General features: G+C 44.3%; 4 non-coding genes across 4 annotated transcripts; all 4 read right to left on the bottom strand.

Moving 5' to 3' along the window:
* Positions 1–3,800: 3,800 nt before the first annotated feature.
* Positions 3,801–3,873, bottom strand: trnak-cuu (transfer RNA lysine (anticodon CUU)). The gene has a single exon. It is a non-coding gene; the product is annotated as a tRNA-Lys (tRNA).
* Positions 3,874–6,267: 2,394 nt separating this feature from the next.
* On the bottom strand, positions 6,268–6,340 carry trnak-cuu (transfer RNA lysine (anticodon CUU)). The gene has a single exon. It is a non-coding gene; the product is annotated as a tRNA-Lys (tRNA).
* A 7,083-nt stretch (positions 6,341–13,423) lies between these two features.
* trnak-cuu (transfer RNA lysine (anticodon CUU)) lies at positions 13,424–13,496 on the bottom strand. The gene has a single exon. It is a non-coding gene; the product is annotated as a tRNA-Lys (tRNA).
* Positions 13,497–14,907: 1,411 nt separating this feature from the next.
* trnak-cuu (transfer RNA lysine (anticodon CUU)) lies at positions 14,908–14,980 on the bottom strand. The gene has a single exon. It is a non-coding gene; the product is annotated as a tRNA-Lys (tRNA).
* Positions 14,981–22,837: the final 7,857 nt, after the last annotated feature.

The following is a 22,837-nucleotide window of genomic DNA, read 5'->3' as shown; positions in this document are numbered from 1 at the left end:
ATATGGTGATCAGTGAGGGTTGTTGATGGATCCTGTGGTGCAATCTGTTAGCGTGTTGTACTTATACAGCAGTATACAGCAATTAGATGACAAGGTTATGAGTTCAAGCCCCACCAGGAGCAAGTATTGTTCTTGAAGCCTCTGCCTGTCTATTTCTTGTCCGGAAAATGATAATTTATTCAAACCATTTAGGAGTACAATTCATTGGTAATAGGTATGTCATTCAGATGACAGGTCAGAGTGCAGGCAGAGCTAGAATACAAATTCATAGCCTTCTGTATCACCAACTATGCAGAGTGGCAAGCCTGCTCGAAATTCCAAGCGGATGGTTGTTTGCGAAGTGAGTTGGTGCTTCGGCAGAGAAAATAATCACCTAACGTGGGGCTCACGACCCTGAGATTAAGAGTCTCATGCTCTACCGACTGAGCTAGCCAGGTACCTCAATGGTGATCTTGACTTGGTTTGAATATCGTACATCCCAGTTTCTGCAAAATATGGTGATCAGTGAGTGTTGTTGATGGATCCTGTGGTGCAATCTGTTAGCGTGTTGTACTTATACAGCAGTATAAAGCAATTAGATGAAAAGGTTATGAGTTCAAGCCCCACCAGGAGCAAGTATTCTTCTTGCCTGTCTATTTCTTGTCCGGAAAATGATAATTTATTCAAGCCATTTAGGAGTACAATTCATTGGTAATAGGTATGTCAGTCAGAGTGCAGGCAGAGATAGAATACAAATTCATAGCCTTCTGTATCACCAACTATGCAGAGTGGCAAGCCTGTCGAAATTCCAAGCGGATGGTTGTTTGCGAAGTGAGTTGGTGCTTCGGTAGAGAAAATAATCACCTAACGTGGGGCTCACGACCCTGAGATTAAGAGTCTCATGCTCTACCGACTGAGCTAGCCAGGTACCTCAATGGTGATCTTGACTTGGTTTGAATATCGTACATCCCAGTTTCTGCAAAATATGGTGATCAGTGAGTGTTGTTGATGGATCCTGTGGTGCAATCTGCTAGCGTGTTGTACTTATACAGCAGTATACAGCAATTAGATGACAAGGTTATGAGTTCAAGCCCCACCAGGAGCAAGTATTGTTCTTGAAGCCTCTTCCTGTCTATTTCTTGTCCGGAAAATGATAATTTATTCAAGCCATTTAGGAGTACAATTCTTGGTAATAGGTATGTCATTCAGTTGACAGGTCAGAGTGCAGGCAGAGATAGAATACAAATTCATAGCCTTCTGTATCACCAACTATGCAGGGTGGCAAGCCTGCTCGAAATTCCAAGCGGATGGTTGTTTGCGAAGTGAGTTGGTGCTTCGGCAGAGAAAATAATTACCTAACGTGGGGCTCACGACCCTGAGATTAAGATTCTCATGCTCTACCGACTGAGCTAGCCAGGTACCTCAATGGTGATCTTGACTTGGTTTGAATATCGTACATCCCAGTTTCTGCAAAATATGGTGATCAGTGAGTGTTGTTGATGGATCCTGTGGTGCATTCTGTTAGCGTGTTGTACTTATACAGCAGTATACAGCAATTAGATGACAAGGTTATGAGTTCAAGCCCCACTAGGAGCAAGTATTGTTCTTGAAGCCTCTACCTGTCTATTTCTTGTCCGGAAAATGATAATTTATTCAAGCCATTTAGGAGTACAATTCATTGGTAATAGGTATGTCATTCAGATGACAGGTCAGAGTGCCGGCAGAGCTAGAATACAAATTCATAGCCTTCTGTATCACCAACCATGCAGTGGCAAGCCTGTTCGAAATTCCAAGCGGATGGTTGTTTGCGAAGTGAGTTGGTGCTTCGGCAGAGAAAATAATCACCAAACGTGGGGCTCGAACCCACGACCCTGAGATTAAGAGTCTCATGCTCTACCGACTGAGCTAGCCAGGTACCTGAATAGTATTTTTGACTTGGTACGAATATCGTACATCCCAGTTTCTGCAAAATATGGTGATCAGTGAGTGTTGTTGATGGATCCTGTGGTGCATTCTGTTAGCGTGTTGTACTTATACAGCAGTATACAGCAATTAGATGACAAGGTTATGAGTTCAAGCCCCACTAGGAGCAAGTATTGTTCTTGAAGCCTCTTCCTGTCTATTTCTTGTCCGGAAAATGATAATTTATTCAAGCCATTTAGGAGTACAATTCATTGGTAATAGGTATGTCATTCAGATGACAGGTCAGAGTGCCGGCAGAGCTAGAATACAAATTCATAGCCTTCTGTATCACCAACTATGCAGGGTGGCAAGCCTGTCGAAATTCCAAGCGGATGGTTGTTTGCGAAGTGAGTTGGTGCTTCGGCAGAGAAAATAATCACCAAACGTGGGGCTCGAACCCACGACCCTGAGATTAAGAGTCTCATGCTCTACCGACTGAGCTAGCCAGGTACCTCAATGGTGATCTTGACTTGGTTTGAAAATCGTACATCCCAGTTTCTGCAAAATATGGTGATCAGTGAGTGTTGTTGATGGATCCTGTGGTGCAATCTGTTAGTGTGTTGTACTTATACAGCAGTATACAGCAATTAGATGACAAGGTTATGAGTTCAAGCCCCACGAGGAGCAAGTATTGTTCTTGAAGCCTCTGCCTTTCTATTTCTTGTCCGGAAAATGATAATTTATTCAAGCCATTTAGGAGTACAATTCATTGGTAATAGGTATGTCATTCAGATGACAGGTCAGAGTGCAGGCAGAGCTAGAATACAAATTCATAGCCTTCTGTATCACCAACTATGCAGAGTGGCAAGCCTGCTCGAAATTCCAAGCGGATGGTTGTTTGCGAAGTGAGTTGGTGCTTCGGCAGAGAAAATAATCACCTAACGTGGGGCTCACGACCCTGAGATTAAGAGTCTCATGCTCTACCGTCTGAGCTAGCCAGGTACCTCAATGGTGATCTTGACTTGGTTTGAATATCGTACATCCCAGTTTCTGCAAAATATGGTGATCAGTGAGTGTTGTTGATGGATCCTGTGGTGCAATCTGCTAGCGTGTTGTACTTATACAGCAGTATACAGCAATTAGATGACAAGGTTATGAGTTCAAGCCCCACCAGGAGCAAGTATTGTTCTTGAAGCCTCTTCCTGTCTATTTCTTGTCCGGAAAATGATAATTTATTCAAGCCATTTAGGAGTACAATTCATTGGTAATAGGTATGTCATTCAGATGACAGGTCAGAGTGCAGGCAGAGATAGAATACAAATTCATAGCCTTCTGTATCACCAACTATGCAGGGTGGCAAGCCTGCTCGAAATTCCAAGCGGATGGTTGTTTGCGAAGTGAGTTGGTGCTTCGGCAGAGAAAATAATCACCTAACGTGGGGCTCACGACCCTGAGATTAAGATTCTCATGCTCTACCGACTGAGCTAGCCAGGTACCTCAATGGTGATCTTGACTTGGTTTGAATATCGTACATCCCAGTTTCTGCAAAATATGGTGATCAGTGAGTGTTGTTGATGGATCCTGTGGTGCAATCTGCTAGCGTGTTGTACTTATACAGCAGTATACAGCAATTAGATGACAAGGTTATGAGTTCAAGCCCCACTAGGAGCAAGTATTGTTCTTGAAGCCTCTGCCTGTCTATTTCTTGTCCGGAAAATGATAATTTATTCAAGCCATTTAGGAGTACAATTCATTGGTAATAGGTATGTCATTCAGATGACAGGTCAGAGTGCCGGCAGAGCTAGAATACAAATTCATAGCCTTCTGTATCACCAACCATGCAGGGAGGCAAGCCTGTTCGAAATTCCAAGCGGATGGTTGTTTGCGAAGTGAGTTGGTGCTTCGGCAGAGAAAACAATCACCTAACGTGGGGCTCGAACCCACGACCCTGAGATTAAGAGTCTCATGCTCTACCGACTGAGCTAGCCAGGTACCTGAATAGTATTTTTGACTTGGTACGAATATCGTACAGCCCAGTTTCTGCAAAATATGGTGATCAGTGAGTGTTGTTGATGGATCCTGTGGTGCAATCTGTTAGCGTGTTGTACTTATACAGCAGTATACAGCAATTAGATGACAAGGTTATGAGTTCAAGCCCCACCAGGAGCAAGTATTGTTCTTGAAGCCTCTTCCTGTCTATTTCTTGTCCGGAAAATGATAATTTATTCAAGCCATTTAGGAGTACAATTCATTGGTAATAGGTATGTCATTGAGATGACAGGTCAGAGTGCAGGCAGAGATAGAATACAAATTCATAGCCTTCTGTATCACCAACTATGCAGGGTGGCAAGCCTGTCGAAATTCCAAGCGGATGGTTGTTTGCGAAGTGAGTTGGTGCTTCGGCAGAGAAAATAATTACCCAACATGGGGCTCGAACCCACGACCCTGAGATTAAGAGTCTCATGCTCTACCGACTGAGCTAGCCAGGTACCTCAATGGTGATCTTGACTTGGTTTGAAAATCGTACATCCCAGTTTCTGCAAAATATGGTGATCAGTGAGTGTTGATGGATCCTGTGGTGCAATCTGTTAGGGTGTTGTACTTATACAGCAGTATACAGCAATTAGATGACAAGGTTATGAGTTCAAGCCCCACGAGGAGCAAGTATTGTTCTTGAAGCCTCTGCCTTTCTATTTCTTGTCCGGAAAATGATAATTTATTCAAGCCATTTAGGAGTACAATTCATTGGTAATAGGTATGTCATTCAGATGACAGGTCAGAGTGCAGGCAGAGCTAGAATACAAATTCATAGCCTTCTGTATCACCAACTATGCAGAGTGGCAAGCCTGCTCGAAATTCCAAGCGGATGGTTGTTTGCGAAGTGAGTTGGTGCTTCGGCAGAGAAAATAAACACCTAACGTGGGGCTCACGACCCTGAGATTAAGAGTCTCATGCTCTACCGACTGAGCTAGCCAGGTACCTCAATGGTGATCTTGACTTGGTTTGAATATCGTACATCCCAGTTTCTGCAAAATATGGTGATCAGTGAGTGTTGTTGATGGATCCTGTGGTGCAATCTGCTAGCGTGTTGTACTTATACAGCAGTATACAGCAATTAGATGACAAGGTTATGAGTTCAAGCCCCACCAGGAGCAAGTATTGTTCTTGAAGCCTCTTCCTGTCTATTTCTTGTCCGGAAAATGATAATTTATTCAAGCCATTTAGGAGTACAATTCATTGGTAATAGGTATGTCATTCAGATGACAGGTCAGAGTGCAGGCAGAGATAGAATACAAATTCATAGCCTTCTGTATCACCAACTATGCAGGGTGGCAAGCCTGTCGAAATTCCAAGCGGATGGTTGTTTGCGAAGTGAGTTGGTGCTTCGGCAGAGAAAATAATTACCCAACGTGGGGCTCGAACCCACGACCCTGAGAATAAGATTCTCATGCTCTACCGACTGAGCTAGCCAGGTACCTCAATGGTGATCTTGACTTGGTTTGAAAATCGTACATCCCAGTTTCTGCAAAATATGGTGATCAGTGAGTGTTGTTGATGGATCCTGTGGTGCAATATGTTAGCGTGTTGTACTTATACAGCAGTATAAAGCAATTAGATGACAAGGTTATGAGTTCAAGCCCCACCAGGAGCAAGTATTCTTCTTGCCTGTCTATTTCTTTTCCGGAAAATGATAATTTATTCAAGCCATTTAGGAGTACAATTCATTGGTAATAGGTATGTCATTCAGATGACAGGTCAGAGTGCAGGCAGAGCTAGAATACAAATGCATAGCCTTCTGTATCACCAACTATGCATGGTGGCAAGCCTGTCGAAATTCCAAGCGGATGGTTGTTTGCGAAGTGAGTTGGTGCTTCGGCAGAGAAGATAATCACCTAACGTGGGGCTCGAACCCACGAACCTGAGATTAAGAGTCTCATGCTCTACCGACTGAGCTAGCCAGGTACCTCAATGGTGATCTTGACTTGGTTTGAATATCGTACATCCCAGTTTCTGCAAAATATGGTGATCAGTGAGTGTTGTTGATGGATCCTGTGGTGCAATCTGTTAGCGTGTTGTACTTATACAGCAGTATACAGCAATTAGATGACAAGGTTATGAGTTCAAGCCCCACCAGGAGCAAGTATTGTTCTTGAAGCCTCTGCCTGTCTATTTCTTGTCCGGAAAATGATAATTTATTCAAGCCATTTAGGAGTACAATTCATTGGTAATAGGTATGTCATTCAGATGACAGGTCAGAGTGCCGGCAGAGCTAGAATACAAATTCATAGCCTTCTGTATCACCAACCATGCAGTGGCAAGCCTGTTCGAAATTCCAAGCGGATGGTTGTTTGCGAAGTGAGTTGGTGCTTCGGCAGAGAAAACAATCACCTAACGTGGGGCTCGAACCCACGACCCTGAGATTAAGAGTCTCATGCTCTACCGACTGAGCTAGCCAGGTACCTGAATAGTATTTTTGACTTGGTACGAATATCGTACAGCCCAGTTTCTGCAAAATATGGTGATCAGTGAGTGTTGTTGATGGATCCTGTGGTGCAATCTGTTAGCGTGTTGTACTTATACAGCAGTATACTTCTACTTCCGGCGCCGACAGAGATGGCCGCCTCGCTTCGCGTTCCTAGGAAACTATGCAGTTTTTTGTTTTTTTACGTGTTATTTCTTACATTAGTACCCCGGGTCATCTTAGGTTTCATTACATACAGTCGAGAAGAACTACTGAATATAAGATCAGCATCAACTCACCATCAGTACGACCAAGAATATGTTTTTCGCGACGCGGATCCTGTGTTCTGCCTTACAAACAGGACAACGGAGTGGATCCTATGCAGCGACCCAAAAAAACGACTCCGAAAGAGAGGGAAACGAGGCGGTCTTCTGGTCAGACTCCGGAGACGGGCACAGCGCGCACCACTCCCTAGCATTCTTCTTGCCAATGTCCAGTCTCTTGACAACAAGGTTGATGAAATCCGAGCAAGGGTAGCATTCCAGAGGGACATCAGAGACTGTAACGTTCTTTGCTTCACGGAAACGTGGCTTACTGGAGAGACGCTATCCGAAGCGGTGCAGCCAACAGGTTTCTCCACGCATCGCGCAGACAGGAAAAAACATCTTTCTGGTAAAAAGAGGGGCGGGGGCGTATGCCTTATGACTAACGTGACATGGTGCGATGAAAGAAACATACAGGAACTCAAATCCTTCTGTTCACCTGATTTAGAATTCCTCACAATCAAATGTAGACCGCATTATCTACCAAGAGAATTCTCTTCGATTATAATCACAGCCGTATATATCCCCCCCCAAGCAGACACATCGATGGCTCTGAACGAACTTTATTTAACTCTCTGCAAACTGGAAACAATTTATCCGGAGGCTGCATTCATTGTAGCTGGGGATTTTAACAAGGCTAATCTGAAAACAAGACTCCCCAAATTTTATCAGCATATCGATTGCGCAACCAGGGGAGGAAAGACCTTGGACCATTGTTACTCTAACTTCCGCGACGCATATAAGGCCCTGCCCCGCCCCCCTTTCGGAAAAGCTGACCACGACTCCATTTTGTTGATCCCTGCCTACAGACAGAAACTAAAACAAGAGGCTCCCACGCTGAGGTCTGTCCAACGCTGGTCCGACCAAGCTGACTCCACACTCCAAGACTGCTTCCATCACGTGGACTGGGAGATGTTTCGTATTGCGTCAGATAACAACATTGACGAATACGCTGATTCGGTGTGCGAGTTCATTAGAACGTGCGTTGAAGATGTCGTTCCCATAGCAACGATTAAAACATTCCCTAACCAGAAACCGTGGATTGATGGCAGCATTCGTGTGAAACTGAAAGCGCGAACCACTGCTTTTAATCAGGGCAAGGTGTCTGGTAACATGACCGAATACAAACAGTGCAACTATTCCCTCCGCAAGGCTATCAAACAAGCTAAGCGCCAGTACAGAGACAAAGTAGAATCTCAATTCAACGGCTCAGACACAAGAGGCATGTGGCAGGGTCTACAGTCAATCACGGACTACAGGAAGAAACCCAGCCCAGTCACGGACCAGGATGTCTTGCTCCCAGGCAGACTAAATAACTTTTTTGCCCGCTTTGAGGACAATACAGTGCCACTGACACGGCCTGCAACGAAAACATGCGGTCTCTCCTTCACTGCAGCCGAGGTGAGTAAGACATTTAAACGTGTTAACCCTCGCAAGGCTGCAGGCCCAGATGGCATCCCCAGCCGCGCCCTCAGAGCATGCGCAGACCAGCTGGCCGGTGTGTTTACGGACATATTCAATCAATCCCTATACCAGTCTGCTGTTCCCACATGCTTCAAGAGGGCCACCATTGTTCCTGTTCCCAAGAAAGCTAAGGTAACTGAGCTAAATGACTACCGCCCCGTAGCACTCACATCCGTCATCATGAAGTGCTTTGAGAGACTAGTCAAGGACCATATCACCTCCACCCTACCTGACACCCTAGACCCACTCCAATTTGCTTACCGCCCAAATAGGTCCACAGACGATGCAATCTCAACCACACTGCACACTGCCCTAACCCATCTGGACAAGAGGAATACCTATGTGAGAATGCTGTTCATCGACTACAGCTCGGCATTCAACACCATAGTACCCTCCAAGCTCGTCATCAAGCTCGAGACCCTGGGTCTCGACCCCGCCCTGTGCAACTGGGTACTGGACTTCCTGACGGGCCGCCCCCAGGTGGTGAGGGTAGGCAACAACATCTCCTCCCCGCTGATCCTCAACACTGGGGCCCCACAAGGTTGCGTTCTGAGCCCTCTCCTGTACTCCCTGTTCACCCACGACTGCGTGGCCACGCACGCCTCCAACTCAATCATCAAGTTTGCGGACGACACAACAGTGGTAGGCTTGATTACCAACAACGATGAGACGGCCTACAGGGAGGAGGTGAGGGCCCTCGGAGTGTGGTGTCAGGAAAACAACCTCACACTCAACGTCAACAAAACTAAGGAGATGATTGTGGACTTCAGGAAACAGCAGAGGGAACACCCCCCTATCCACATCGATGGAACAGTAGTGGAGAGGGTAGCAAGTTTTAAGTTCCTCGGCATACACATCACAGACAAACTGAATTGGTCCACTCACACAGACAGCATCGTGAAGAAGGCGCAGCAGCGCCTCTTCAACCTCAGGAGGCTGAAGAAATTCGGCTTGTCACCAAAAGCACTCACAAACTTCTACAGATGCACAATCGAGAGCATCCTGGCGGGCTGTATCACCGCCTGGTACGGCAACTGCACCGCCCTCAACCGTAAGGCTCTCCAGAGGGTAGTGAGGTCTGCACAACGCATCACCGGGGGCAAACTACCTGCCCTCCAGGACACCTACACCACCCGATGTCACAGGAAGGCCATAAAGATCATCAAGGACATCAACCACCCGAGCCACTGCCTGTTCACCCCGCTATCATCCAGAAGGCGAGGTCAGTACAGGTGCATCAAAGCTGGGACCGAGAGACTGAAAAACAGCTTCTATCTCAAGGCCATCAGACTGTTAAACAGCCACCACTAACACTGAGTGGCTGCTGCCAACACACTGACACTGACTCAACTCCAGCCACTTTAATAATGGGAATTGATGGGAAATGATGTAAATATATCACTAGCCACTTTAAACAATGCTACCTTATATAAATGTTACTTACCCTACATTATTCATCTCATATGCATACGTATATACTGTACTCTATATCATCGACGGTATCCTTATGTAATACATGTATCACTAGCCACTTTATACTATACTATGCCACTTTGTTTACATACTCATCTCATTTGTACATGCTGTACCCGATACCATCTACTGTATCTTGCCTATGCTGCTCTGTACCATCACTCATTCATATATCCTTATGTACATATTCTTTATCCCCTTACACTGTGTACAAGACAGTAGTTTTGGAATTGTTAGTTAGATTACTTGTTATTACTGCATTGTCGGAACTAGAAGCACAAGCATTTCGCTACACTCGCATTAACATCTGCTAACCATGTGTATGTGACAAATAAAATTTGATTTGATTTGATTTGATTTGATTTACAGCAATTAGATGACAAGGTTATGAGTTCAAGCCCCACCAGGAGCAAGTATTGTTCTTGAAGCCTCTTCCTGTCTATTTCTTGTCCGGAAAATGATAATTTATTCAAGCCATTTAGGAGTACAATTCATTGGTAATAGGTATGTCATTGAGATGACAGGTCAGAGTGCAGGCAGAGATAGAATACAAATTCATAGCCTTCTGTATCACCAACTATGCAGGGTGGCAAGCCTGTCGAAATTCCAAGCGGATGGTTGTTTGCGAAGTGAGTTGGTGCTTCGGCAGAGAAAATAATTACCCAACATGGGGCTCGAACCCACGACCCTGAGATTAAGAGTCTCATGCTCTACCGACTGAGCTAGCCAGGTACCTCAATGGTGATCTTGACTTGGTTTGAAAATCGTACATCCCAGTTTCTGCAAAATATGGTGATCAGTGAGTGTTGATGGATCCTGTGGTGCAATCTGTTAGGGTGTTGTACTTATACAGCAGTATACAGCAATTAGATGACAAGGTTATGAGTTCAAGCCCCACGAGGAGCAAGTATTGTTCTTGAAGCCTCTGCCTTTCTATTTCTTGTCCGGAAAATGATAATTTATTCAAGCCATTTAGGAGTACAATTCATTGGTAATAGGTATGTCATTCAGATGACAGGTCAGAGTGCAGGCAGAGCTAGAATACAAATTCATAGCCTTCTGTATCACCAACTATGCAGAGTGGCAAGCCTGCTCGAAATTCCAAGCGGATGGTTGTTTGCGAAGTGAGTTGGTGCTTCGGCAGAGAAAATAATTACCCAACCTGGGGCTCACGACCCTGAGATTAAGAGTCTCATGCTCTACCGACTGAGCTAGCCAGGTACCTCAATGGTGATCTTGACTTGGTTTGAAAATCGTACATCCCAGTTTCTGCAAAATATGGTGATCAGTGAGTGTTGTTGATGGATCCTGTGGTGCAATATGTTAGCGTGTTGTACTTATACAGCAGTATAAAGCAATTAGATGACAAGGTTATGAGTTCAAGCCCCACCAGGAGCAAGTATTCTTCTTGCCTGTCTATTTCTTTTCCGGAAAATGATAATTTATTCAAGCCATTTAGGAGTACAATTCATTGGTAATAGGTATGTCATTCAGATGACAGGTCAGAGTGCAGGCAGAGCTAGAATACAAATGCATAGCCTTCTGTATCACCAACTATGCAGGGTGGCAAGCCTGTCGAAATTCCAAGCGGATGGTTGTTTGCGAAGTGAGTTGGTGCTTCGGCAGAGAAGATAATCACCTAACGTGGGGCTCGAACCCACGAACCTGAGATTAAGAGTCTCATGCTCTACCGACTGAGCTAGCCAGGTACCTGAATAGTGTTTTTGACTTGGTACGAATATCGTACAGCCCAGTTTCTGCAAAATATGGTGATCAGTGAGTGTTGTTGATGGATCCTGTGGTGCAATCTGCTAGCGTGTTGTACTTATACAGCAGTATACGGGGCGGCAGGGTAGCCTAGTGGTTAGAGCGTTGGACTAGTAACTGGAAGGTTGCGAGTTCAAACCCCCGAGCTGACAAGGTACAAATCTGTCGTTCTGCCCCTGAACAGGCAGTTAACCCACTGTTCCCAGGCCGTCATTGAAAATAAGAATTTGTTCTTAACTGACTTGCCTGGTTAAATAAAGGAAAAATAAAAAAAAATACAGCAATTAGATGACAAGGTTATGAGTTCAAGCCCCACCAGGAGCAAGTATTGTTCTTGAAGCCTCTTCCTGTCTATTTCTTGTCCGGAAAATGATAATTTATTCAAGCCATTTAGGAGTACAATTCATTGGTAATAGGTATGTCATTCAGATGACAGGTCAGAGTGCAGGCAGAGATAGAATACAAATTCATAGCCTTCTGTATCACCAACTATGCAGGGTGGCAAGCCTGTCGAAATTCCAAGCGGATGGTTGTTTGCGAAGTGAGTTGGTGCTTCGGCAGAGAAAATAATTACCCAACGTGGGGCTCGAACCCACGACCCTGAGAATAAGATTCTCATGCTCTACCGACTGAGCTAGCCAGGTACCTCAATGGTGATCTTGACTTGGTTTGAAAATCGTACATCCCAGTTTCTGCAAAATATGGTGATCAGTGAGTGTTGTTGATGGATCCTGTGGTGCAATATGTTAGCGTGTTGTACTTATACAGCAGTATAAAGCAATTAGATGACAAGGTTATGAGTTCAAGCCCCACCAGGAGCAAGTATTCTTCTTGCCTGTCTATTTCTTTTCCGGAAAATGATAATTTATTCAAGCCATTTAGGAGTACAATTCATTGGTAATAGGTATGTCATTCAGATGACAGCTCAGAGTGCAGGCAGAGCTAGAATACAAATGCATAGCCTTCTGTATCACCAACTATGCAGGGTGGCAAGCCTGTCGAAATTCCAAGCGGATGGTTGTTTGCGAAGTGAGTTGGTGCTTCGGCAGAGAAGATAATCACCTAACGTGGGGCTCGAACCCATGACCCTGAGATTAAGAGTCTCATGCTCTACCGACTGAGCTAGCCAGGTACCTGAATAGTATTTTTGACTTGGTACGAATATCATACAGCCCAGTTTCTGCAAAATATGGTGATCAGTGAGTGTTGTTGATGGATCCTGTGGTGCAATCTGTTAGCGTGTTGTACTTATACAGCAGTATACAGCAATTAGATGACAAGGTTATGAGTTCAAGCCCCACCAGGAGCAAGTATTGTTCTTGAAGCCTCTGCCTGTCTATTTCTTGTCCGGAAAATGATAATTTATTCAAGCCATTTAGGAGTACAATTCATTGGTAATAGGTATGTCATTGAGATGACAGGTCAGAGTGCAGGCAGAGATAGAATACAAATTCATAGCCTTCTGTATCACCAACTATGCAGGGTGGCAAGCCTGCTCGAAATTCCAAGCGGATGGTTGTTTGCGAAGTGAGTTGGTGCTTCGGCAGAGAAAATAATTACCCAACGTGGGGCTCGAACCCACAACCCTGAGAATAAGATTCTCGTGCTCTACCGACTGAGCAAGCCAGGTACCTCAATGGTGATCTTGACTTGGTTTGAAAATCGTACATCCCAGTTTCTGCAAAATATGGTGATCAGTGAGTGTTGTTGATGGATCCTGTGGTGCAATATGTTAGCGTGTTGTACTTATACAGCAGTATAAAGCAATTAGATGACAAGGTTATGAGTTCAAGCCCCACCTGGAGCAAGTATTGTTCTTGAAGCCTCTGCCTGTCTATTTCTTGTCCGGAAAATGATAATTTATTCAAGCCATTTAGGAGTACAATTCATTGGTAATAGGTATGTCATTCAGATGACAGGTCAGAGTGCCGGCAGAGCTAGAATACAAATTCATAGCCTTCTGTATCACCAACCATGCAGTGGCAAGCCTGTTCGAAATTCCAAGCGGATGGTTGTTTGCGAAGTGAGTTGGTGCTTCGGCAGAGAAAACAATCACCTAACGTGGGGCTCGAACCCACGACCCTGAGATTAAGAGTCTCATGCTCTACCGACTGAGCTAGCCAGGTACCTGAATAGTATTTTTGACTTGGTACGAATATCGCACAGCCCAGTTTCTGCAAAATATGGTGATCAGTGAGTGTTGTTGATGGATCCTGTGGTGCAATCTGTTAGCGTGTTGTACTTATACAGCAGTATACAGCAATTAGATGACAAGGTTATGAGTTCAAGCCCCACCAGGAGCAAGTATTGTTCTTGAAGCCTCTGCCTGTCTATTTCTTGTCCGGAAAATGATAATTTATTCAAGCCATTTAGGAGTACAATTCATTGGTAATAGGTATGTCATTGAGATGACAGGTCAGAGTGCAGGCAGAGATAGAATACAAATTCATAGCCTTCTGTATCACCAACTATGCAGGGTGGCAAGCCTGTCGAAATTCCAAGCGGATGGTTGTTTGCGAAGTGAGTTGGTGCTTCGGCAGAGAAAATAATCACCTAACGTGGGGCTCGAACCCACGACCCTGAGATTAAGAGTCTCATGGTCTACCGACTGAGCTAGCCAGGTACCTCAATGGTGATCTTGACTTGGTTTGAATATCGTACATCCCAGTTTCTGCAAAATATGGTGATCAGTGAGTGTTGTTGATGGATCCTGTGGTGCAATATGTTAGCGTGTTGTACTTATACAGCAGTATACAGCAATTAGATGACAAGGTTATGAGTTCAAGCCCCACTAGGAGCAAGTATTGTTCTTGAAGCCTCTGCCTGTCTATTTCTTGTCCGGAAAATGATAATTTATTCAAGCCATTTAGGAGTAAAATGCATTGGTAATAGGTATGTCATTCAGATGACAGGTCAGAGTGCAGGCAGAGCTAGAATACAAATTCATAGCCTTCTGTATCACCAACTATGCAGGGTGGCAAGCCTGTCGAAATTCCAAGCGGATGGTTGTTTGCGAAGTGAGTTGGTGCTTCGGCAGAGAAAATAATTACACAACGTGGGGCTCGATCCCACGACCCTGAGATTAAGAGTCTCATACTCTACCGACTGAGCTAACCAGGTACCTCAATGGTGATCTTGACTTGGTTTGAAAATCGTACATCCCAGTTTCTGCAAAATATGGTGATCAGTGAGTGTTGTTGATGGATCCTGTGGTGCAATATGTTAGCGTGTTGTACTTATACAGCAGTATAAAGCAATTAGATGACAAGGTTATGAGTTCAAGCCCCACCAGGAGCAAGTATTCTTCTTGCCTGTCTATTTCTTTTCCGGAAAATGATAATTTATTCAAGCCATTTAGGAGTACAATTCATTGGTAATAGGTATGTCATTCAGATGACAGGTCAGAGTGCAGGCAGAGATAGAATACATATTCATAGCCTTCTGTATCAACCAACTATGCAGGGAGGCAAGCCTGCTCGAAATTCCAAGCGGATGGTTGTTTGCGAAGTGAGTTGGTGCTTCGGCAGAGAAAATAATCACCTAACGTGGGGCTCGAACCCACGACCCTGAGATTAAGAGTCTCATGCTCTACCGACTGAGCTAGCCAGGTACCTCAATGGTGATCTTGACTTGGTTTGAATATCGTACAGCCCAGTTTCTGCAAAATATGGTGATCAGTGAGTGTTGTTGATGGATCCTGTGGTGCAATCTGTTAGCGTGTTGTACTTATACAGCAGTATACAGCAATTAGATGACAAGGTTATGAGTTCAAGCCCCACCAGGAGCAAGTATTGTTCTTGAAGCCTCTGCCTGTCTATTTCTTGTCCGGAAAATGATAATTTATTCAAGCCATTTAGGAGTACAATTCATTGGTAATAGGTATGTCATTCAGATGACAGGTCAGAGTGCCGGCAGAGCTAGAATACAAATTCATAGCCTTCTGTATCACCAACCATGCAGTGGCAAGCCTGTTCGAAATTCCAAGCGGATGGTTGTTTGCGAAGTGAGTTGGTGCTTCGGCAGAGAAAACAATCACCTAACGTGGGGCTCGAACCCACGACCCTGAGATTAAGAGTCTCATGCTCTACCGACTGAGCTAGCCAGGTACCTCAATGGTGATCTTGACTTGGTTTGAAAATCGTACATCCCAGTTTCTGCAAAATATGGTGATCAGTGAGTGTTGTTGATGGATCCTGTGGTGCAATCTGTTAGGGTGTTGTACTTATACAGCAGTATACAGCAATTAGATGACAAGGTTATGAGTTCAAGCCCCACGAGGAGCAAGTATTGTTCTTGAAGCCTCTGCCTTTCTATTTCTTGTCCGGAAAATGATAATTTATTCAAGCCATTTAGGAGTACAATTCATTGGTAATAGGTATGTCATTCAGATGACAGGTCAGAGTGCAGGCAGAGATAGAATACATATTCATAGCCTTCTGTATCACCAACTATGCAGGGAGGCAAGCCTGCTCGAAATTCCAAGCGGATGGTTGTTTGCGAAGTGAGTTGGTGCTTCGGCAGAGAAAATAATCACCTAACGTGGGGCTCGAACCCACGACCCTGAGATTAAGAGTCTCATGCTCTACCGACTGAGCTAGCCAGGTACCTCAATGGTGATCTTGACTTGGTTTGAATATCGTACAGCCCAGTTTCTGCAAAATATGGTGATCAGTGAGTGTTGTTGATGGATCCTGTGGTGCAATCTGTTAGCGTGTTGTACTTATACAGCAGTATACAGCAATTAGATGACAAGGTTATGAGTTCAAGCCCCACCAGGAGCAAGTATTGTTCTTGAAGCCTCTGCCTGTCTATTTCTTGTCCGGAAAATGATAATTTATTCAAGCCATTTAGGAGTACAATTCATTGGTAATAGGTATGTCATTCAGATGACAGGTCAGAGTGCCGGCAGAGCTAGAATACAAATTCATAGCCTTCTGTATCACCAACCATGCAGTGGCAAGCCTGTTCGAAATTCCAAGCGGATGGTTGTTTGCGAAGTGAGTTGGTGCTTCGGCAGAGAAAACAATCACCTAACGTGGGGCTCGAACCCACGACCCTGAGATTAAGAGTCTCATGCTCTACCGACTGAGCTAGCCAGGTACCTCAATGGTGATCTTGACTTGGTTTGAAAATCGTACATCCCAGTTTCTGCAAAATATGGTGATCAGTGAGTGTTGTTGATGGATCCTGTGGTGCAATCTGTTAGGGTGTTGTACTTATACAGCAGTATACAGCAATTAGATGACAAGGTTATGAGTTCAAGCCCCACGAGGAGCAAGTATTGTTCTTGAAGCCTCTGCCTTTCTATTTCTTGTCCGGAAAATGATAATTTATTCAAGCCATTTAGGAGTACAATTCATTGGTAATAGGTATGTCATTCAGATGACAGGTCAGAGTGCAGGCAGAGATAGAATACATATTCATAGCCTTCTGTATCACCAACTATGCAGGGAGGCAAGCCTGCTCGAAATTCCAAGCGGATGGTTGTTTGCGAAGTGAGTTGGTGCTTCGGCAGAGAAAATAATCACCTAACGTGGGGCTCGAACCCACGACCCTGAGATTAAGAGTCTCATGCTCTACCGACTGAGCTAGCCAGGTGCCTCAATAGTATTTTTGACTTGGTACGAATATCGTACAGCCCAGTTTCTGCAAAATATGGTGATCAGTGAGTGTTGTTGATGGATCCTGTGGTGCAATCTGTTAGCGTGTTGTACTTAAACAGCAGTATACAGCAATTAGATGACAAGGTTATGAGTTCAAGCCCCACTAGGAGCAAGTATTGTTCTTGAAGCCTCTGCCTGTCTATTTCTTGTCCGGAAAATGATAATTTATTCAAGCCATTTAGGAGTACAATTCATTGGTAATAGGTATGTCATTCAGATGACAGGTCAGAGTGCAGGCAGAGCTAGAATACAAATTCATAGCCTTCTGTATCACCAACTATGCAGAGTGGCAAGCCTGCTCGAAATTCCAAGCGGATGGTTGTTTGCGAAGTGAGTTGGTGCTTCGGCAGAGAAAATAATCACCTAACGTGGGGCTCGAACCCACGACCCTGACATTAAAAGTCTCATGCTCTACCGACTGAGCTAGCCAGGTACCTGAATAGTATTTTTGACTTGGTACGAATATCGTACAGCCCAGTTTCTGCAAAATATGGTGATCAGTGAGTGTTGTTGATGGATCCTGTGGTGCAATCTGTTAGCGTGTTGTACTTAAACAGCAGTATACAGCAATTAGATGACAAGGTTATGAGTTCAAGCCCCACTAGGAGCAAGTATTGTTCTTGAAGCCTCTGCCTGTCTATTTCTTGTCCGGAAAATGATAATTTATTCAAGCCATTTAGGAGTACAATTCATTGGTAATAGGTATGTCATTGAGATGACAGGTCAGAGTGCAGGCAGAGATAGAATACAAATTCATAGCCTTCTGTATCACCAACTATGCAGGGTGGCAAGCCTGTCGAAATTCCAAGCGGATGGTTGTTTGCGAAGTGAGTTGGTGCTTCGGCAGAGAAAATAATTACCCAACGTGGGGCTCGAACCCACGACCCTGAGATTAAGAGTCTCATACTCTACCGACTGAGCTAGCCAGGTACCTCAATGGTGATCTTGACTTGGTTTGAAAATCGTACATCCCAGTTTCTGCAAAATATGGTGATCAGTGAGTGTTGTTGATGGATCCTGTGGTGCAATCTGTTAGCGTGTTGTACTTATACAGTAGTATACAGCAATTAGATGACAAGGTTATGAGTTCAAGCCCCACTAGGAGCAAGTATTGTTCTTGAAGCCTCTGCCTGTCTATTTCTTGTCCGGAAAATGATAATTTATTCAAGCCATTTAGGAGTACAATTCATTGGTAATAGGTATGTCATTCAGATGACAGGTCAGAGTGCAGGCAGAGCTAGAATACAAATTCATAGCCTTCTGTATCACCAACTATGCAGAGTGGCAAGCCTGCTCGAAATTCCAAGCGGATGGTTGTTTGCGAAGTGAGTTGGTGCTTCGGCAGAGAAAATAATCACCTAACGTGGGGCTCGAACCCACGACCCTGAGATTAAAAGTCTCATGCTCTACCGACTGAGCTAGCCAGGTACCTGAATAGTGTTTTTGACTTGGTACGAATATCGTACAGCCCAGTTTCTGCAAAATATGGTGATCAGTGAGTGTTGTTGATGGATCCTGTGGTGCAATCTGTTAGCGTGTTGTACTTAAACAGCAGTATACAGCAATTAGATGACAAGGTTATGAGTTCAAGCCCCACTAGGAGCAAGTATTGTTCTTGAAGCCTCTGCCTGTCTATTTCTTGTCCGGAAAATGATAATTTATTCAAGCCATTTAGGAGTACAATTCATTGGTAATAGGTATGTCATTGAGATGACAGGTCAGAGTGCAGGCAGAGATAGAATACAAATTCATAGCCTTCTGTATCACCAACTATGCAGGGTGGCAAGCCTGTCGAAATTCCAAGCGGATGGTTGTTTGCGAAGTGAGTTGGTGCTTCGGCAGAGAAAATAATTACCCAACGTGGGGCTCGAACCCACGACCCTGAGATTAAGAGTCTCATACTCTACCGACTGAGCTAGCCAGGTACCTCAATGGTGATCTTGACTTGGTTTGAAAATCGTACATCCCAGTTTCTGCAAAATATGGTGATCAGTGAGTGTTGTTGATGGATCCTGTGGTGCAATCTGTTAGCGTGTTGTACTTATACAGTAGTATACAGCAATTAGATGACAAGGTTATGAGTTCAAGCCCCACCAGGAGCAAGTATTGTTCTTGAAGCCTCTTCCTGTCTATTTCTTGTCCGGAAAATGATAATTTATTCAAGCCATTTAGGAGTACAATTCATTGGTAATAGGTATGTCATTCAGATGACAGGTCAGAGTTTGCGAAGTGAGATAGAATACAAATTCATAGCCTTCTGTATCACCAACCATGCAGAGTGGCAAGCCTGTTCGAAATTCCAAGAGGATGGTTGTTTGCGAAGTGAGTTGGTGCTTCGGCAGAGAAAATAATCACCTAACGTGGGGCTCGAACCCACGACCCTGAGATTAAGAGTCTCATGCTCTACCGACTGAGCTAGCCAGGTACCTCAATGGTGATCTTGACTTGGTTTGAATATCGTACATCCCAGTTTCTGCAAAATATGGTGATCAGTGAGTGTTGTTGATGGATCCTGTGGTGCAATCTGTTAGCGTGTTGTACTTATACAGCAGTATACAGCAATTAGATGACAAGGTTATGAGTTCAAGCCCCACGAGGAGCAAGTATTGTTCTTGAAGCCTCTGCCTGTCTATTTCTTGTCCGGAAAATGATAATTTATTCAAGCCATTTAGGAGTACAATTCATTGGTAATAGGTATGTCATTCAGATGACAGGTCAGAGTGCAGGCAGAGCTAGAATACAAATGCATAGCCTTCTGTATCACCAACTATGCAGGGTGGCAAGCCTGTCGAAATTCCAAGCGGATGGTTGTTTGCGAAGTGAGTTGGTGCTTCGGCAGAGAAAATAATTACACAACGTGGGGCTCGATCCCACGACCCTGAGATTAAGAGTCTCATACTCTACCGACTGAGCTAGCCAGGTACCTCAATGGTGATCTTGACTTGGTTTGAAAATCGTACATCCCAGTTTCTGCAAAATATGGTGATCAGTGAGTGTTGTTGATGGATCCTGTGGTGCAATCTGTTAGCGTGTTGTACTTATACAGCAGTATACAGCAATTAGATGACAAGGTTATGAGTTCAAGCCCCACGAGGAGCAAGTATTGTTCTTGAAGCCTCTGCCTGTCTATTTCTTGTCCGGAAAATGATAATTTATTCAAGCCATTTAGGAGTACAATTCATTGGTAATAGGTATGTCATTCAGATGACAGGTCAGAGTGCAGGCAGAGCTAGAATACAAATTCATAGCCTTCTGTATCACCAACTATGCAGAGTGGCAAGCCTGCTCGAAATTCCAAGCGGATGGTTGTTTGCGAAGTGAGTTGGTGCTTCGGCAGAGAAAATAATCACCTAACGTGGGGCTCGAACCCACAACCCTGAGATTAAGAGTCTCATGGTCTACCGACTGAGCTAGCCAGGTACCTCAATGGCGATCTTGACTTGGTTTGAATATCGTACATCCCAGTTTCTGCAAAATATGGTGATCAGTGAGTGTTGTTGATGGATCCTGTGGTGCAATCTGTTAGCGTGTTGTACTTATACAGCAGTATAAAGCAATTAGATGACAAGGTTATGAGTTCAAGCCCCACCAGGAGCAAGTATTCTTCTTGCCTGTCTATTTCTTGTCCGGAAAATGATAATTTATTCAAGCCATTTAGGAGTACAATTCATTGGTAATAGGTATGTCATTCAGATGACAGGTCAGAGTGCAGGCAGAGATAGAATACATATTCATAGCCTTCTGTATCACCAACTATGCAGGGAGGCAAGCCTGCTCGAAATTCCAAGCGGATGGTTGTTTGCGAAGTGAGTTGGTGCTTCGGCAGAGAAAATAATCACCTAACGTGGGGCTCGAACCCACGACCCTGAGATTAAGAGTCTCATGCTCTACCGACTGAGCTAGCCAGGTACCTCAATGGTGATCTTGACTTGGTTTGAAAATCGTACATCCCAGTTTCTGCAAACTATGGTGATCAGTGAGTGTTGTTGATGGATCCTGTGGTGCAATATGTTAGCGTGTTGTACTTATACAGCAGTATACAGCAATTAGATGACAAGGTTATGAGTTCAAGCCCCACCAGGAGCAAGTATTGTTCTTGAAGCCTCTTCCTGTCTATTTCTTGTCCGGAAAATGATAATTTATTCAAGCCATTTAGGAGTACAATTCATTGGTAATAGGTATGTTATTGAGATGACAGGTCAGAGTGCAGGCAGAGATATAATACAAATTCATAGCCTTCTGTATCACCAACTATGCAGGGTGGCAAGCCTGTCGAAATTCCAAGCGGATGGTTGTTTGCGAAGTGAGTTGGTGCTTCGGCAGAGAAAATAATTACACAACGTGGGGCTCGATCCCACGACCCTGAGATTAAGAGTCTCATACTCTACCGACTGAGCTAGCCAGGTACCTCAATGGTGATCTTGACTTGGTTTGAAAATCGTACATCCCAGTTTCTGCAAAATATGGTGATCAGTGAGTGTTGTTGATGGATCCTGTGGTGCAATATGTTAGCGTGTTGTACTTATACAGCAGTATACAGCAATTAGATGACAAGGTTATGAGTTCAAGCCCCACTAGGAGCAAGTATTGTTCTTGAAGCCTCTGCCTGTCTATTTCTTGTCCGGAAAATGATAATTTATTCAAGCCATTTAGGAGTAAAATGCATTGGTAATAGGTATGTCATTCAGATGACAGGTCAGAGTGCAGGCAGAGCTAGAATACAAATTCATAGCCTTCTGTATCACCAACTATGCAGGGTGGCAAGCCTGTCGAAATTCCAAGCGTATGGTTGTTTGCGAAGTGAGTTGGTGCTTCGGCAGAGAAAATAATTACACAACGTGGGGCTCGATCCCACGACCCTGAGATTAAGAGTCTCATACTCTACCGACTGAGCTAGCCAGGTACCTCAATGGTGATCTTGACTTGGTTTGAAAATCGTACATCCCAGTTTCTGCAAAATATGGTGATCAGTGAGTGTTGTTGATGGATCCTGTGGTGCAATCTGTTAGCGTGTTGTATTTATACAGCAGTATACAGCAATTAGATGACAAGGTTATGAGTTCAAGCCCCACGAGGAGCAAGTATTGTTCTTGAAGCCTCTGCCTGTCTATTTCTTGTCCGGAAAATGATAATTTATTCAAGCCATTTAGGAGTACAATTCATTGGTAATAGGTATGTCATTCAGATGACAGGTCAGAGTGCAGGCAGAGCTAGAATACAAATTCATAGCCTTCTGTATCACCAACTATGCAGAGTGGCAAGCCTGCTCGAAATTCCAAGCGGATGGTTGTTTGCGAAGTGAGTTGGTGCTTCGGCAGAGAAAATAATCACCTAACGTGGGGCTCGAACCCACAACCCTGAGATTAAGAGTCTCATGGTCTACCGACTGAGCTAGCCAGGTACCTCAATGGCGATCTTGACTTGGTTTGAATATCGTACATCCCAGTTTCTGCAAAATATGGTGATCAGTGAGTGTTGTTGATGGATCCTGTGGTGCAATCTGTTAGCGTGTTGTACTTATACAGCAGTATAAAGCAATTAGATGACAAGGTTATGAGTTCAAGCCCCACCAGGAGCAAGTATTCTTCTTGCCTGTCTATTTCTTGTCCGGAAAATGATAATTTATTCAAGCCATTTAGGAGTACAATTCATTGGTAATAGGTGTGTCATTCAGATGACAGGTCAGAGTGCAGGCAGAGATAGAATACATATTCATAGCCTTCTGTATCACCAACTATGCAGGGAGGCAAGCCTGCTCGAAATTCCAAGCGGATGGTTGTTTGCGAAGTGAGTTGGTGCTTCGG

The sequence above is a fragment of the Oncorhynchus mykiss genome, chromosome 3 (genome assembly GCF_057628025.1).
Source record: "Oncorhynchus mykiss isolate SJ-2025 chromosome 3, ASM5762802v1, whole genome shotgun sequence".
In the NCBI taxonomy this organism is placed as follows: Eukaryota; Metazoa; Chordata; class Actinopteri; order Salmoniformes; family Salmonidae; genus Oncorhynchus; species Oncorhynchus mykiss.
This window is presented reverse-complemented; position numbering and strand designations above follow the sequence as displayed.